Raw genomic sequence first — 15,448 nt, forward strand, 5'->3', positions numbered from 1 at the left:
AGAACATAACTACCACAAATAATGACAATTGACTGTATGTACTTCGTTATTGTTTCCTAGACTGGCTGTGCCTTTTATACCTCCAGCAGTAATGGATTATAGACTATAGTTCCCATCTCCCCACATCCTCACCAAAATTGGTATTACCCAACTTTCTAATTTTTTCCATCTTTATCAGGCTAAAGTGGTAACTCATTGTTTCATTTGCATCTCTTTGATTACTAATGAAACATCTCTGTAAATACTTGGTAACAACTCACATTTCCCCTTATTGCTTATCAAGAAACTTTGCTCATTTTCTTTGGATTTCCTGTATTATTTCATTGCTTTCAGGACTTCTGTATGTTTGTTCCTTGTCAACTTTAAATATTGCAATTATGTTTTTCAAGTTTGTAATCTGTCCTTCACTGAGCAGAAATTCTTCATTTTGATATACTTAAATCCATCACATTTTCTAACCTTTTGATATGTGGGGTTTTAGCCTTTCCTCATCACTATATCACAACTATTCCCCAACATTTTCTTTCATTAGCTTTCTAGGTTTTTTATACTTATATCTTGAATTCATGTGGAGTTCCTCTCTAAGTTGTAAGGTAGGAATTCTGCTTTATTTTTCTTCATATTTGAAGCTATTTTTTCACCAATCTCTCTCTCTCTCTCCCTCTTTTTTTTTTTTTTTGGCTGCACCTGCATGGCATGTGGGATCTTAGTTCCTCAACCAGGGACTGAACCTGAGCTCCCTGCAGTGGAAGCACAGTTTTAACCACTGTATGGCCAGGGAAGTCCCACCAATCGCTTTTTAAAAAACCTGTCCTGGGCCTCCCTGGTGGCGCAGTGGTTGAGAGTCCGCCTGCCGATGCAGGGGATACGGGTTCGTGCCCCGGTCTGGGGGGATCCCATATGCCGCGGAGTGGCTGGGCCCGTGAGCCGTGGCCGCTGGGCCTGCGCATCCGGAGCCTGTGCTCCGCAACGGGAGAGGCCACAACAGTGAGAGGCCCGCATACCGCAAAAAGAAGAAAACAAAAACAAACAAACAAAAAAAAAAACCTGTCCTTCCTCATTGTTTTATAGTGCCATCTTTATCAATATCAAGTTCCCATACACCTAGTCTACTTCTGAGCTATTTATTTTGTTCTATTGTCTACTTGCATATTGGTATGTCAGTACCATATTATTATACTATTATAGCTTTGTAGTATCTCTTTTTACATATCTGATTCAGGAAGCCCCTTCTCACCTTTCATATTTTTTTAAATTGACTGGCCTGTTTGTCTTTAGTCTCTCATTTAAATTTTGGAATATGTTTGTAAGCTCCCTCAAAAATGCAGTGATAATTTTTTAAGACTGCATTAAGCTACTGCTCCCACTTATTTGATATAGCTCCCCATTTATTCAAATCTTCTTTTATGTCTTTATTTCAAATTTTTAATTTTTTCAACAAACATGGTAGTCACTTTTGATAGTATAAACTTCACCATTTGTGTTACTATTGTAAAAAGTATTTAAACTTTTTTTTTCTAGTTGTTATGCTAGGAAAAGAAGACCAGTTTCTAACTAGTATAGAGGTTCCCAATCATAGCCCTTATCACACTGAGTTATAATTACATTGTCATTCCTTGTATGTATTCTCCACTAGACTCCAAGCTATATGAGTATAGGCACTGCCTCTGCCTTTTCCATCTCTACATGCCCAGCACCTCTCACAGGGCCTGGCACACAGTAGTCGCTTAATAAATAGTTCAGCCCTTGGCACGTGGTGTCATTCGACATTAGTTTCCTCCCACACTCTGAACAATCACCACATCAGACTCCATGTTTATAGATGGATATACTCACGCCCAAAGAGAGAGAAGATGTGTTTCCCATGGACACAGAGTAAAGTAAAGAAAAAGCTGGAGCCACAGTCCAGGTCTCCTGGCTGAGATCCATTTCATTTCCATTAAGCTGTCTCTGCACATTAAGTGTCCCTTCTCTTAATCTCACCAGAAGAACAGATGGCAGATTCTTTAGTCGAGTAAAACCAGAGTCAAAGGTCAGTTTTCCTCGAGAGGGTCAAAGGACCTGGAGGATGATTTGTGGTGGCACAGAATCCCGAGCTGCTCCTCCCCTTGTTCTCCAATCCTCCATACCTGTGGTTCTTGAACTTCAGTGCACTTTGATATCATACTGAGGGCTGTTCAAACACAGGTTGCTGGGCCTCCTGCTCAGAATATTTTTATTCAGTTTGTCTTGAGTGGGGCCCAAGAACCTGCATTTCTAACACAAGTAGGCACACAGTAGGAACTCAGTAAGCATTAGGTTTTAGGTATCATCCTGCAGAACCAACGAGTAGATTACAGTACCCATTATATTGCTCAGCACTGCCCTATAACTTTCTCTTTAATTGCAGTGGGAGAAAAAATGTTTTATCAAAAGTCAACTATGTTCTTTCCTTTTTTAAAAATTTTTATTGGGGTATAATTGCTTTACAATGGTGTGTTAGTATCTGCTTTATAACAAAGTGAGTCAGCTATATGTATACGTATATCCTCATATCTCCTCCCTCTTGCATCTCCCTCCTACCCTCCACCCCTCTAGGTGGTCACAAAGCACCAAGCTGATCTCCCTGTGCTATGCAGCTGCTTCCCACTAGCTATCGATTTTACGTTTGGTAGTGTATATATGTCCATGCCACTCTCTCACTTCGTCCCAGCTTACCCTTCCCACTCCCCATGTCTTCAAGTCCATTCTCTATTAGTCTACATCTTTATTCCTGTCCTGCCCCTAGGTTCTTCAGAACCTTTTTTTTTTTTTTTAGATTCCATATATGTGTGTTAGCATATGGTTTTTGTTTCTCTCTTTCTGACTTACTTCTCTCTGTATGACAAACTCTAGGTCCATCCACCTCACTACAGATAATTCAATTTCATTTCTCTTTATGGCTGAGTAATATTCCTATTGTATATATGTGCCACATCTTCTTTATCCATTCATCTGTTGATGGACACTTAGGTTGCTTCCATGTCCTGGCTATTGTAAATAGAGCTGCAATGAACATTGTGGTACATGACTCTTTTTGAATTATGGTTTTCTCAGGGTATATGCCCAGTAGTGGGATTGCTAGGTCATATGGTAGTTCTACTTTTAGTTTTTTAAGGAACCTCCATACTGTTCTCCATAGTGGTTGAATCAATTTACATTCCCACCAACAGTGCAAGAGGGTTCCGTTTTCTCCACACCCTCCCCAGCATTTGTTGTTTGTAGATTTTCTGATGATGCCCATTCTAACTGGTGTGAGGTGATAGCTCATTGTAGTTTTGATTTGCACTTCTCTAATAATTAGTGATGTTGAGCATCTTTTCATGTGTTTGTTGGCAATCTGTATATCTTCTTTGGAGAAATGTCTATTTAGGTTTTCTGCCCATTTTTGGATTGGGTTGTTTGTTTTTTTGATAGTGATCTCCAAGAGCTGCTCGTAAATTTTGGAGATTAATCCTTTGTCTGTTAATTCGTTTGCAAATATTTTCTCCCATTCTGAGGGTTGTTGTCTTTTTGTCTTGTTTATGGTTTCCTTTGCTGTGCAAAATCTTTGAAGTTTCATTAGTTCCCATTTGTTTATTTTTGTTTTTGTTTCCATTTCCCTAGGAGGTGGATCCAAAAGGATCTTGCTGTGATTTATATCATAGAGTGTTCTGCCTATGTTTTCCTCTAAGAGTTTTATAGTGTCTGGCCTTACATTTAGGTCTTTAATCCATTTTGAGTTTAATTTTGTGTATGGTGTTAGGAAGTGTTCTAATTTCATTTTTTTACATGTAGCTGTCCAGTTTTCCCAGTACCACTTATTGAAGAGACTGTCTTTTCTCCATTGTATATTCTTGCCTCCTTTATCAAAGATAAGGTGACCATATATGCGTGGGTTTATCTCTGGGCTTTCTATCCTGTTTCATTGATCTATATTTCTGTTTTTGTGCCAGTACCATACTGTCTTGATAACTGTAGCTTTGTAGTATAGTCTGAAGTCCAGGAGTGTGATCCTCCAACTCTGGTTTTCTTTCTCAAGATTGCTTTGGCTATTAGGGGTCTTTTGTGTTTCCATAAAAATTGTGAAATTTTTTGTTCTAGTTCTGTGAAAAATGTCATTGGTAGTTTGATAGGGATTGCACTGAATCTGTAGATTTCTTTGGGTAGTATAGTCATTTTCATAATGTTGATTCTTCCAATCCGGGAACATGGTATATCTCTCCATCTGTTTGGATCATCTTTAATTTCCTTCATCAGTGTCTTATAATTTTCTGCATACAGGTCTTTTGTCTCCTTAGGTAGGTTTATTCCTAGGTATTTTATTCTTTATGTTGCAATGGTAAATGAGAGTGTTTCCTTAATTTCTCTTTCAGATTTTTCATCATTAGTGTATAAGAATGCAAGAGATTTCTGTGCATTAATTTTGTATCCTGCTACTCTACCAAATTCATTGATGAGCTCTAGTAGTTTTCTGGTGGCATCTTTAGGATTCTCTATGTATGCTATCATGTCATTGTTCTTTCCTTTTGACAGGCAATGAAATCCTTCCTACCCTGATTCTTTTTTGCCTTGTTGGACAAGAACTCAGAGACTCTTTCTCATCTTCTGTCCCTCTCTTGTTCAAGTGTCTGAAAATATCTATTGCTCTTCTCCTTCCCTCTAGATTATTTTTTTTGTTTTGTCCTACTTTACATTGTCTTCAATTTCTAAAGCTGTCTCAAACCCTTCTTTTACATAGGATATAAATAACATGCATGTATTATATATAAATGCATCGATATCATTATGAAGACATCTGCTTAAAACAAAACAATGACCACCAGAAAAAGTTAAGGATTAGATACTCTTTTGTATTATGTTTTATTCTCAGTAGATTATATAGATTATAATCTATATAATATAGATTATATTAATCTATCTCAGTAGATTATGAAGGAAGTATTAGGGTATATTGAATACCAGGTCTTAGACAGCAGTTGCTCTTATGGCATGTTGCAAGAGCCTGGTGCAATTCAATGGTATTTCCACATCTTACTGGAGGCCTCTTCCAGAGCTGGGATCCCCTCCATTCCAGTAGCCAGTAGGTCAACATTCAGAGAAGACTTCATTGCTTCCAGAAGGCTCACAGGACCCCTGGGAAAAGGTTTGGCAAGGTGCCTATTGCCCTCTCCTACTGGCTCATCTGCCCAGTTATTAGATCATATTCATGTGAGTAGTCACCACTGGAGGCTTGGGCACCCTGGCCCTAAGAAGAGGAGAAGCATCCCCAAGAAGATGGGCTGGTATGTGCTCAGGGTGTGACAGATACACGTTCTAGGATCTGGGGGAGAGTGTCAGGTAACTGGACAGGGGGCAGGTCAGGTTCAGGATGGGACACCCAGGACAGAAACTAAACTGGGGACTCTAAATCTACCACCTACCCCAGTGCCTCCTCATTAAGGTCTGAGGCACCAAAGAAGGTTCTTTCCTGACTTTAATTCCTGACAGTTCAGAGGCCTCAGCGTCAAGAGACCAGAAGTCTGAGCCCAAGCTTCTCTGATACTGAAGACTCATGATTACAAAGCCAAGATTCTGAGAGTAAGTTTCAAATATCCTAATATTCTATTATCTTAAACCATTATTAGATTATAAGATTCTGAAGTTCTCAGATTCAAGGTCTATGGTTTAAGAGTATAAAATTTTAAAACTTAGAAACAAAGATTCCAAGGAAACAAGAGTAAAAATAGAAAATTCCATTATTTAGAGATTGTAGATTCTTAGAGTCTTAAATGATAAGATCTTTAGAATCTAATTTCCAAGGACTTCAAATTCTTAAAATTTTAAGTCAAAAAGTGTAGAAATATGGAATCTTTAGTTCTATGGCCTTTTACCTAACTACTGGTGGTACCTGAACAAATAAATCAACTTTCCAGCCCATCTGCCAGGAGATGCTTTGCACCTTTTGAGATGGTGCTCAGAGGCAAACTTAAACCAAGGTCAAAGCTGCCAACTTGCTCAGTCACTTCCTGGTAAGGCCAGATTGTCTATAACGTGAACCTTTCCTCTGCCTTCAATTTCATCATTATGTTGCTGGAGTGGACTCCAATTACTTTTTGTGTGCCCAGCATCTCTTCCTTTTAGAAACTGCAACTCCCCACTCCATACAATTCTGATGGGATCATCAATCACATACAGAATCTCCTCCCCCACCTCAAGGGTGGGCACATGACTCTGTCCAACTAGAAAACTCCCATACCCTGAACACAGCAATCCTTCCACACATGAGCAGAGGGACTCTTCAAGCAGTAATATATACAATGGGAGAAAGAGCATTGTGCACTCTCATCACCTGGTATTATGACAGGTGATTTAAGGACAGTATAAATGCTGTGAGTCAAGATTTGCTCCTGGTCAACTTTTCCATGAGGTGGAAAGAGCCAGGGCTGGCTTATCCATGGACACAGTAGGTGCAGTGCCTAAGGCTCACCATATTTTTAGGAACCCATGAAAATGTTTTAATTTCTTTTAAAATCAGAAGAAAAAAAGGAATACAATCCAGCCTGGATTCTATTCATCTTCATAACAATGTAATTGTAAAATATAATCTTTTATATTTTTGTGTAGAGGAAAGAACTCAAAAAGCAAAAATACTGAGGATCCATAAAAGTTGTAATGTGGCTTTGGAAAGAACCTGTCTGAGAATGAAACCAGCATGGGAAAAATATCTTTGAGAGGTGGAGCAAGGAGAGCAAAGTTATCATGTGAATCTCTGGATTGGCCATGTCAGAAACCTAACTATCCCCTTGGACTCCCCAGTTACGTGAACAATGGATTATGCAAGCTGGTGAGTTGGAGGCTTGTTATTCTGTTGGCTTCCCAGAAGCTTCCTATGTTGTGGAGTTCCCCATCTTCTCCCACTAAAGTTGCCTTTGCTTGCTTTCCCGCTTCCCTTGCAAGTACAGCCCAGGCATGTGACCTAAATTTTCTGGCCCAACAGAGATTTTTGTGAGCTACCTAATATCCTTTAGTAAAATTGTTTGCTGATTAAGCCAGCCACAGTTGGTTTCTGCTATTTGCAAGACTCTACAAGGTGCAGCTAGTTTGAGCTGGGCTTTGTCCCTTGCAACCAAAAGTGTTCTAATACACAGCAGAGCCCTCTTCTGCCCCTGCCCCTTTCACAGGGGACAGAGCCAATCACTGGTGGTATCTTCCCAGTAGTCAAAGCTCATTTGTCCCTGGAGAGAGAATGGATCAGACTGAGTTCTAGCCAGGGCAGGACAACAGGGACCAGGAAAGCTATAGAGTGAAGCTGGAAAAGTCAGTGTGATTTCAGGACTCTCTCTTTTCTCCCTGACTCCAGCCTCTTGTTTACCCAGGACCTTCCCTCTGACATCATTCTTAGGAGGTGTGGTGTAAGAAAAAGCAGTTTGTTTGTTACTTTCTCCCACCCACAAGCACCACAAATATTCTCCCACAGAGAAGTGTAAGAGAGGTGCCTCTCCCTCTTCCCAATGCCTAAATGGAGAGAGTAGGCAAGTAAGGAAGAAAGAATTTTTATCTATTTGGTGTCCTTGAAGTAGAGAACCCAATGACAGTGACAGAAAGAGTATCCCAAGAAAAACAGCAGGAAAGTTCAATGAAATAAAGAACTAATTCTGCAGCACTAAATGGTGCAGCATATTTCAAGAAAACTTGGTGCAGGAAGATTGATACCTATACATATCTTTTTTTTTTTTTTTTTTTTTTTTTGCGGTACGCGGGCCTTCACTGCTGTGGCCTCTCCCGCTGCGGAGCACAGGCTCCGGATGCGCAGGCTCAGCGGCCATGGCTCACGGGCCCAGCCGCTCCGCGGCATATGGGATCCTCCCAGACCGGGGCACGAACCCGTATCCCCCTCATCGGCAGGCGGACTCCCAACCACTGCGCCACCAGGGAGGCCCGATACCTATACATATCTTGATTAAGTTATCAAACTCCAAGGATAAAGAAAAACTATTTTGAACACTTAAGAAGAAAAAATAATTCTTGTATTTCTCCTCAGCATCATTCAATGTTCCAAATAGTGAAACAATATCTCTGAAGTCATTCAAGCCTAAAGGCAACAGGCAAATATTCTGAAACATGAAGGAACTCAGGAAGTATGGCATCTATGTGTTCTTCACTGAAAACCTACTTCATAAAGAAATCCAGACAACCAAGAGATAAGTCAAAATAAAGAATTCTGGAATAGAGAAGCATGATAAAAGGATAATGGTGAGTACTAAATAATCCACTTATATACAGAACTAAGACTTAAGAACTCTGGGGATTATAACTGCAGAATAGAAATTAATGTTATAAACCTTGACAAAGTAAAATTACTAATATTTTTGAGAGTCCAAAGGAAATATGAACAAGGGTACAAAGTTAATATCTTCTAAAATTGAAATGAGAAATTAAAAATGACTCCAATCTCTTAATATTTTTATAACCTTTTAATTTTTTAATCATTATGTTATTTTTAAGAATTAGTATCTCTTGAGCTGAATATACATTTAGCTGACCTTCATTGGTTTCTCCAGTTTCATTTCTGTTTCTTTTCCTTCTATTAAATTTAACTAAAATAAAATTTAACTATTTATATATGTATATATATATATATTTTTTCAGATTATTTTCCACTATAGGTTATTGCAAGATATTGAATATGGGGAGGAATAAATTAGGAGTATGGGATTAACAGATACAAACTACTACACATAAAAATAGATAAGCAACAAGGATTTACTATATAGCACAGGGAACTATTTATATTTTTAGTGGGACATGTAATAATAAAAAATAAAAGAAGCTTTATTTCGAAAATAAATAAAGAGGTTCTGTCCCAGCCAATGAACTAGCAAAACTGCTGGCTTCCTCCCACAATCTCAACTTCAAAGAGCCAAAGAGGAAAAACACCAGGATGCTGAGAAAACTGTACAAAATCTGTGGTGTGACAGGGTCTTTTTAGAACTGGTATATTGGAGAGTGGAAGTATTGGTTTGGGCAGGAGGCAACCTTGAAAAGTTTTAAGAGGAGGGCTTCCCTGGTGGCACAGTGGTTGAGAGTCCACCTGCCGGTGCAGGGGACACGGGTTCGTGCCCCGGTCCGGGAAGATTCCATATGCCGCAGAGCGGCTGGGCCCGTGAGCCATGGCCACTGAGCCTGCGCGTCCGGAGCCTGTGCTCCGCAATGGGAGAGGCCACAACAGTGAGAGGCCCGCGTACCGCAAACAAACAAACAAACAAAAAAAGTTGTAAGAGGAGAAAACAAAAGGGGGGCTATTGGAGTTCTGCTTTGCCTTCTCTCTCATCACTGTCTCGGGACAGAAACTGCCTGCCCCCACACCAGCAGCAACTCAGAACTCCATTCCAAGTGGCCTCAGCAAAATCAGGGCAGTACAGAAGCACTTCTGAGGAACTGAGAAACATAGATGTGAATAACTGCTTTAGGCATTTTCCCAGGCACTGTTCACCTCCAAAACCCCAGAACTAAGTAAGTATAGTCTAATTACAGTCTGACCTTAATACTGCTTCTGCCTGTGGGGCAAGGGGGTGACTTGACCTCTTGAGGACTGTCTTGTTGGGGAGGGAGGGATTGATTGTGATTTTCTCCAACTGGGGGTTCAGCTGCTCTGCACATCCTAAGCTAATTGGGACTGACAGAGTTTGGGTCTGGCCTTCCTTCATATGCATTGCCTGATAGTGCTAAACCAACACCAACAGGGGAAAATGAATTAGTAGACTAAAATAGCAAGGCATTTGAGGTGCACAACCATTTTTAAGGAGAAACAATATACTGGGTGAAATATTTCAACAATATCAGAAATATTAAAGAAGAGAGACCAAGAATTATAGTTAGCTTATTAAATATACGTATAATGACACTGTAAGACATTAGCCATGTATAACACAAACAAAGAAACAGAAAAGATCCATACAGAAATAAAGATGAAAAGTATAGTAGTGGAAATAAAGAATACTATCTATGAAGTTAACAAAAGAATAGATATAACTGAGAAACCATTAGGAAATTGAAGGACTACATTGGAAAAATGTGCCCAGAATTAAGAATGAAAGAACAAAGAGGAAGAAATATTTAATATTAGATATTTTTCTAAAACCCACTAAGAGATATGGAGAATTTCAACAGAGAACAGGAAACTAGGGTAAAGAATCAGATAATAATTCTAAAATTGAAAAATACAATAACTGAAATTAAAATTCAATGGATGAGTTTAACAGCAAATTAGACTGCTGAATGAAAAAATGAGCTGGAACATATGTCAGAATAAAATATCCAGAATTAGGCGTGAGACAACCAAAGCATGACAAATACAGAAGAGAATATAAGAGATATACGGAATGAAGAAAGAAGGTCTAACAGGGAGCCCCAGAGGCAATGGGGAGACAAAATGGGGAAAAAGCAATATATGATTTAATGACCAAGAAGTTTTCAAAACTGACTGAAGACATCAATCTATATATACTCAAGTAATCCTATAAACCCTAATCAGAATAAACAGGCATATCATAGTAAAGTTGCTAAAACCCAAAGACTGATAAAAATTCTTAAAGCAGCCAGAGAAAAAAGACAAATTTCCTTCAAGGAACAACCTTTATACACTGACACAGATTTTTCAACAGAAGCAAAGGAAATAGAAGATCATGTAATAATATTTTTAAAGTGATGTTAGTAAATAATTGTCAACCAAAAATTCTATACCCAGTAAAAGTATCCTTTAAAAAAGAAAACCAAATAAAGTCATTTTATGACAAACAAAAGCTGAAAGAACTCATCATCATCAAGTTCACAGTAAAGGGTGTTTCAAGCAAAAGGAAACGAAATCCTGATGATAGATGGGCAGGAACAGACAGAGTGAGATTACCCACACACCCACCCACACACACAATGTTACTTAGCAACAACTAACTAACTCCATGGTCCTTATAATGACCATCTCAAATACTAGGGATATTAAGCCAGTGCTAACTCAATATCCCATCCCAATTCACTACACATGTAAGACCTTTGCACAGGAAACTCAAGACATTGTTGAGAGAAATTAAAAAGACCTAAAGAAATAGAGGGATATACCATGCTCATATATTGGAACACTCAATGCTGTAAAAATGTCAAAATTTCCCAAAATGATGTATATATACAATGAAATTCCAATAAAAATCCAAGCAGAGTTTTGTGCATGTATGTGTGGAAATTTAAAACCTGATTCTAAAATGTAAATGTAGAGAGCCAAGAATAGAAAAGATAATCTTGAGCAGAAGGTGGAGAGGAGGAAGGAGAAAGAAGAGGTGGAGAAGAAATAGGGAGAAGAAGAAGAATTTGAAGAAGAAAGTGGATTAGAAGGAGGGGGGGAAGAGAAAGGAAGAAGGGGAGGAGAAGTAGGGGTGAAGGATGAGAGGAATTTGAGGAGAGTGAAGAAGATCTACGTACCAAATAGTGCAGTAGAGAATGGGAGAGTGAGCTGACACTAAGATTTTGGGGTGATGCTGAAGATCCAGTTAAGATGGGTGAGGATTTGGGATTAAGGAGACTCAGGTCCCCAGCATAACAGAGTTCTCTGAAGAATTCTCCAGACATGTTGTTTCATCTGATGTTCACAACATGCCTGTGTGGAAGAGATTATTTTCCCCATTGTATAAGTGAACCAAGCAGGGGGATGACCAGCCCGTGTCACGCTATGAGTTGGTGGTGGATCCCCAACCATAGAGCCTGTGGCAGAGCTGGGTGCCTGGGGAAGGGGGCCAAAATCTGCTCACGTGGGCTTCCTCCGCAGGAGCCTGGGCAGCTGAGCCAGTGTGTGGAGCTCGTTTGTGTGTCTTGAACAAGTCCCTGGCTCCTTCTGGGCCTCAATATCCCTATCTGGACAGATGGACGGTGGGGTTTTATGGTACAGGTCTATGGTTCTGGAACCCCGTCTTCTGTCCATCCCCTCTCCACAATGGGAGGGTGGCACAGAGCTCTGCCTGCATTCAAGGCAGTGGAGGGGCCCCCACAGGGAGGGAGCTCAGAACACAGGGAGCTCAGGAAGCAGTCAGTGATATATGAGGACAAGGCACTCTGAGAACAAAGCCCTCCCCTAGGCCTTTCTTTTCATATTCCTGAGGTAAACAACCTGCCCCTGGGGTGGGGTCGGGGAAGAAAACAAGACCAGGCTGGGCAGCAGGAGACCAGGATTCCAGTTAGGCTTTGTCACGGCCTTGCAATGTGTCCCTCACCAAGTCCTTACCCATCTCTGAGCTTCACTCCTCTCCCTTTAAGATGAGGGGCTTGGATCAAGATGTCTTTAAAGGCCCATCTGAATCTGACCCTTTGGAATGTTAATAGTTGCTTATAGATTTGGGGATCTCAATGTTCTTTTTTTAAAAAATATTTATTTATTTATTTATAACCTCTTTATTGGAGTATAATTGTTTGACCTCAATATTCTTGAAAAGGGGATGCCTTCAATGGATATTCTGAATTAACTACTCCCCACTGCATTTTCCTTTGAATCAAATTGGTAACACTCATTCATTCAACACGCATCTATGAAGAAGATCCTATAAGCTAGGCATAGGAAATAGAGAGATGAACTAGATAAAATTCCTATCCTCATGGAGTCTACATTCAAGTGAGAACACAGACAACAAGTAAAGAAATGAACAAGATAATTACAGTTTATATAGCACTATTAATGAAATAAACCATCTCCAAAATACATAAATAAATAAACCATCAGATACATGGATGGCAGACCTAGCCAATAAGTGTGACTTCAAATAGGTCACTTTTCCATTATGGGTCTCTTTTCTTTCTCTAGAAGAATAACAATCCCAGGCTGGGGGAGGGGATGAGCACAGGGTGATTTTCTTGCTGCACTGCCATCAAAGTGAGAGAACAGGAGTTCTTTGGGGGGAAACAGTTCATCCATGATCCAGGTGAGAAGAGCAGACTCACCCTCAGGTCACAGGGGGACGGGGAGAACAGATGGGGGAAGGGAGAGAGAACCCACAACCAATATCACTGAGCACTTGCTCTGGGCGGTGCACCGTGTCAGGGGATTTAGGTCACCATTTCAAAGTCTCACGACAAACAAACCAGCCATGTGGGCATCTGTGTCCCCATTTTATAGAGGAGGAAACAGGTGTTGAGAGAGATGATGTGACTTTATACAGTGGCAGAAAGAGGATTCAAGATCAGTTTCTCTGACTCCAAATCTGATGCTGATTCGGGTATTAGAAAGATTTTAATGAGATAAAAATAAGTATAATACTGAGACTTTGTATTCTTTGGAAAGGGAAGGGAAAAGATGTGTGAGGGCTGAGAGGTTAGGAGAGTCTTCCTGGAGCAGGTGCGTTGTCAGCTGGGCTTTTGAGTGTAAGTGGGTTTGAGCCAAAGAAGAAGAGAGAAACAGAGAGCATGGGGCATTGGACTGAGACCTGGTCACTGGCTCAAGTGAGAGGTGCCTAAAGGTGGCTCAGGAAAGATGAGGCTGGAAGTGTGGGCTGGCCCAATTAAGAGTCCAGGGTGCCTCACTGTGGATTATGGTCTTGGTTTCTGGACATTCAGGAACTGTAGGAGGTGTGCAAACAGGGAAGGGATATAGTACAGGAGAGAAGAATTGAAGTCACAAGACCTAAGTGGTGTCATGCTTCCTCCACTTATTAGTCGCCTGACCCTAGACAGTTTACTTAATTTCTCTGAAGCTCAAATACTTCATCTATGACATACCTGACTTAAGAGTTGTGTTCATTATTTTTATCGTCAAGGACCTGGTCCAGGATCCATCATTTAGCAAGTGTTCAATAGATGTCTATTAAATGAATTAAGATTAAAAACTGCCTATCCCAAAGACCTAAACATAAGAGCTAAAAGTATAAAACTCTTAGAACAAAACAGAGGAAAAGCTTCATGACACTGGATTTGGCAATGATTTTTTGGATATGACAACAAAAGCATAGGCAACAAAAGAAAAAAAAGATAAATTTTTATTCTTTTCTTTGTCAAAGGATACTATCAAAAGGAGTAAAAAGGCAACCCACAAAATGGGAGAAGATATTTGCAAAGCATATATCTGATAAGGGGTTAACATCCAGAATACATAAAGAATGCCTCCAGGGCTTCCCTGGTGGCGCAGTGGGTGAGAGTCCGCCTGCAGATGCAGGGGACACAGGTTCGAGGCCTGGTCCGGGAAGATCCCACATGCCGCGGAGCAACCAAACCCATGCGCCACAACTACTGAAGCCCGTGCACCTAGAGCCCATGCTCCATAACAAGAGAAACCACCGCAATGAGAAGCCCGTGCATCCCTATGAAGAGTAGCCCCCGCTCTCTGCAACTACAGAAAAGCCTGAACACAGCAACGAAGACCCAACACAGCCAAAAAAATAAATAAACTTTAAAAACTATACATATTAAAAACAATAAAAATGGGCCAAAGACTTGAATAGACATCTCTCCAAAGAAGATATACAAAAGGGCCTAAAGCACATGAAAGGATGCTCAACATCATATTAGGGAAATGCAAATCAAAACCACTGTGAGATACCACTTCACCCATCAGAATGACTATCGTCAACACAAACTAACAAATACAAACAAGTGTTGGCAAGGATGTGGGAAAACTGGAACCCTTGTGCGTTGCTCTTGGATCATGAATGTAAAGGCCTAGCCTGGGGCCTGGCCCCTAGTGAGTGCTCAGTACAGGACAATGCTACAGAGGTGATGGTGATGACGCACTTCATACAGCGCAGCACTCAAGTTCCGTTCTTGGATGCTGAAAACAGTTCTGTGATTATCTTTGCACGTGTACTTTTCCTGTAAGTGAACAGGGTACCTCTGAGGTCTGCTCTCCCCTCAGAGGGACCCAGCACAGGACGGATGGGCCTGCCCCAGTCACACACTCACATACCTATCTCCCTTCTCCCCACCTCCCAAGGTTCCAGATGCCCTAATTGGCCTCCAGAGGGGAAACAGATTTCATCGAAGGGCCCTAATTAATCCCTAGAAATCTGGGCCCCCACATTCTCCTCACTCCACACCAACTCCCCAGTTACTTGTTCCAGACAAGAAAGGAACTTTGCAGACTCCCTGAGGAAAGAGAGGCCTTGGGGGGAGGTCACGTGTGTGCTCTGTGCTGACAGTCATAATGAGGGCCAGGAGATCCTGCCTCATCAAAGCAGACCTGGAACTTGCAAAATGAATGCTAAGTACGTTTCCCTGCACCTGTTCTGGCTGGACACCCACACCCAACTTTGCCCCAGGCTATAGGCATTTGTGTTCTCACCTGGCTTCCCATGGGCATCTAATTCTGGTGGCTCTGTTCATAGAGCTCAGGCTGTCCCATGGTTCTGGAGGCATGGTCTGTGTCACCGCCCTGGCAGGGCATCACTGATGGAGGTCCTGCTCTCACAAGAGGTACTTCCATCACACATTTCTGCTCGTCCTT

Source organism: Mesoplodon mirus, assembly GCF_964341445.2.
Source record: "Mesoplodon mirus genome assembly, chromosome: 7".
NCBI classification, from domain to species: Eukaryota; Metazoa; Chordata; class Mammalia; order Artiodactyla; family Ziphiidae; genus Mesoplodon; species Mesoplodon mirus.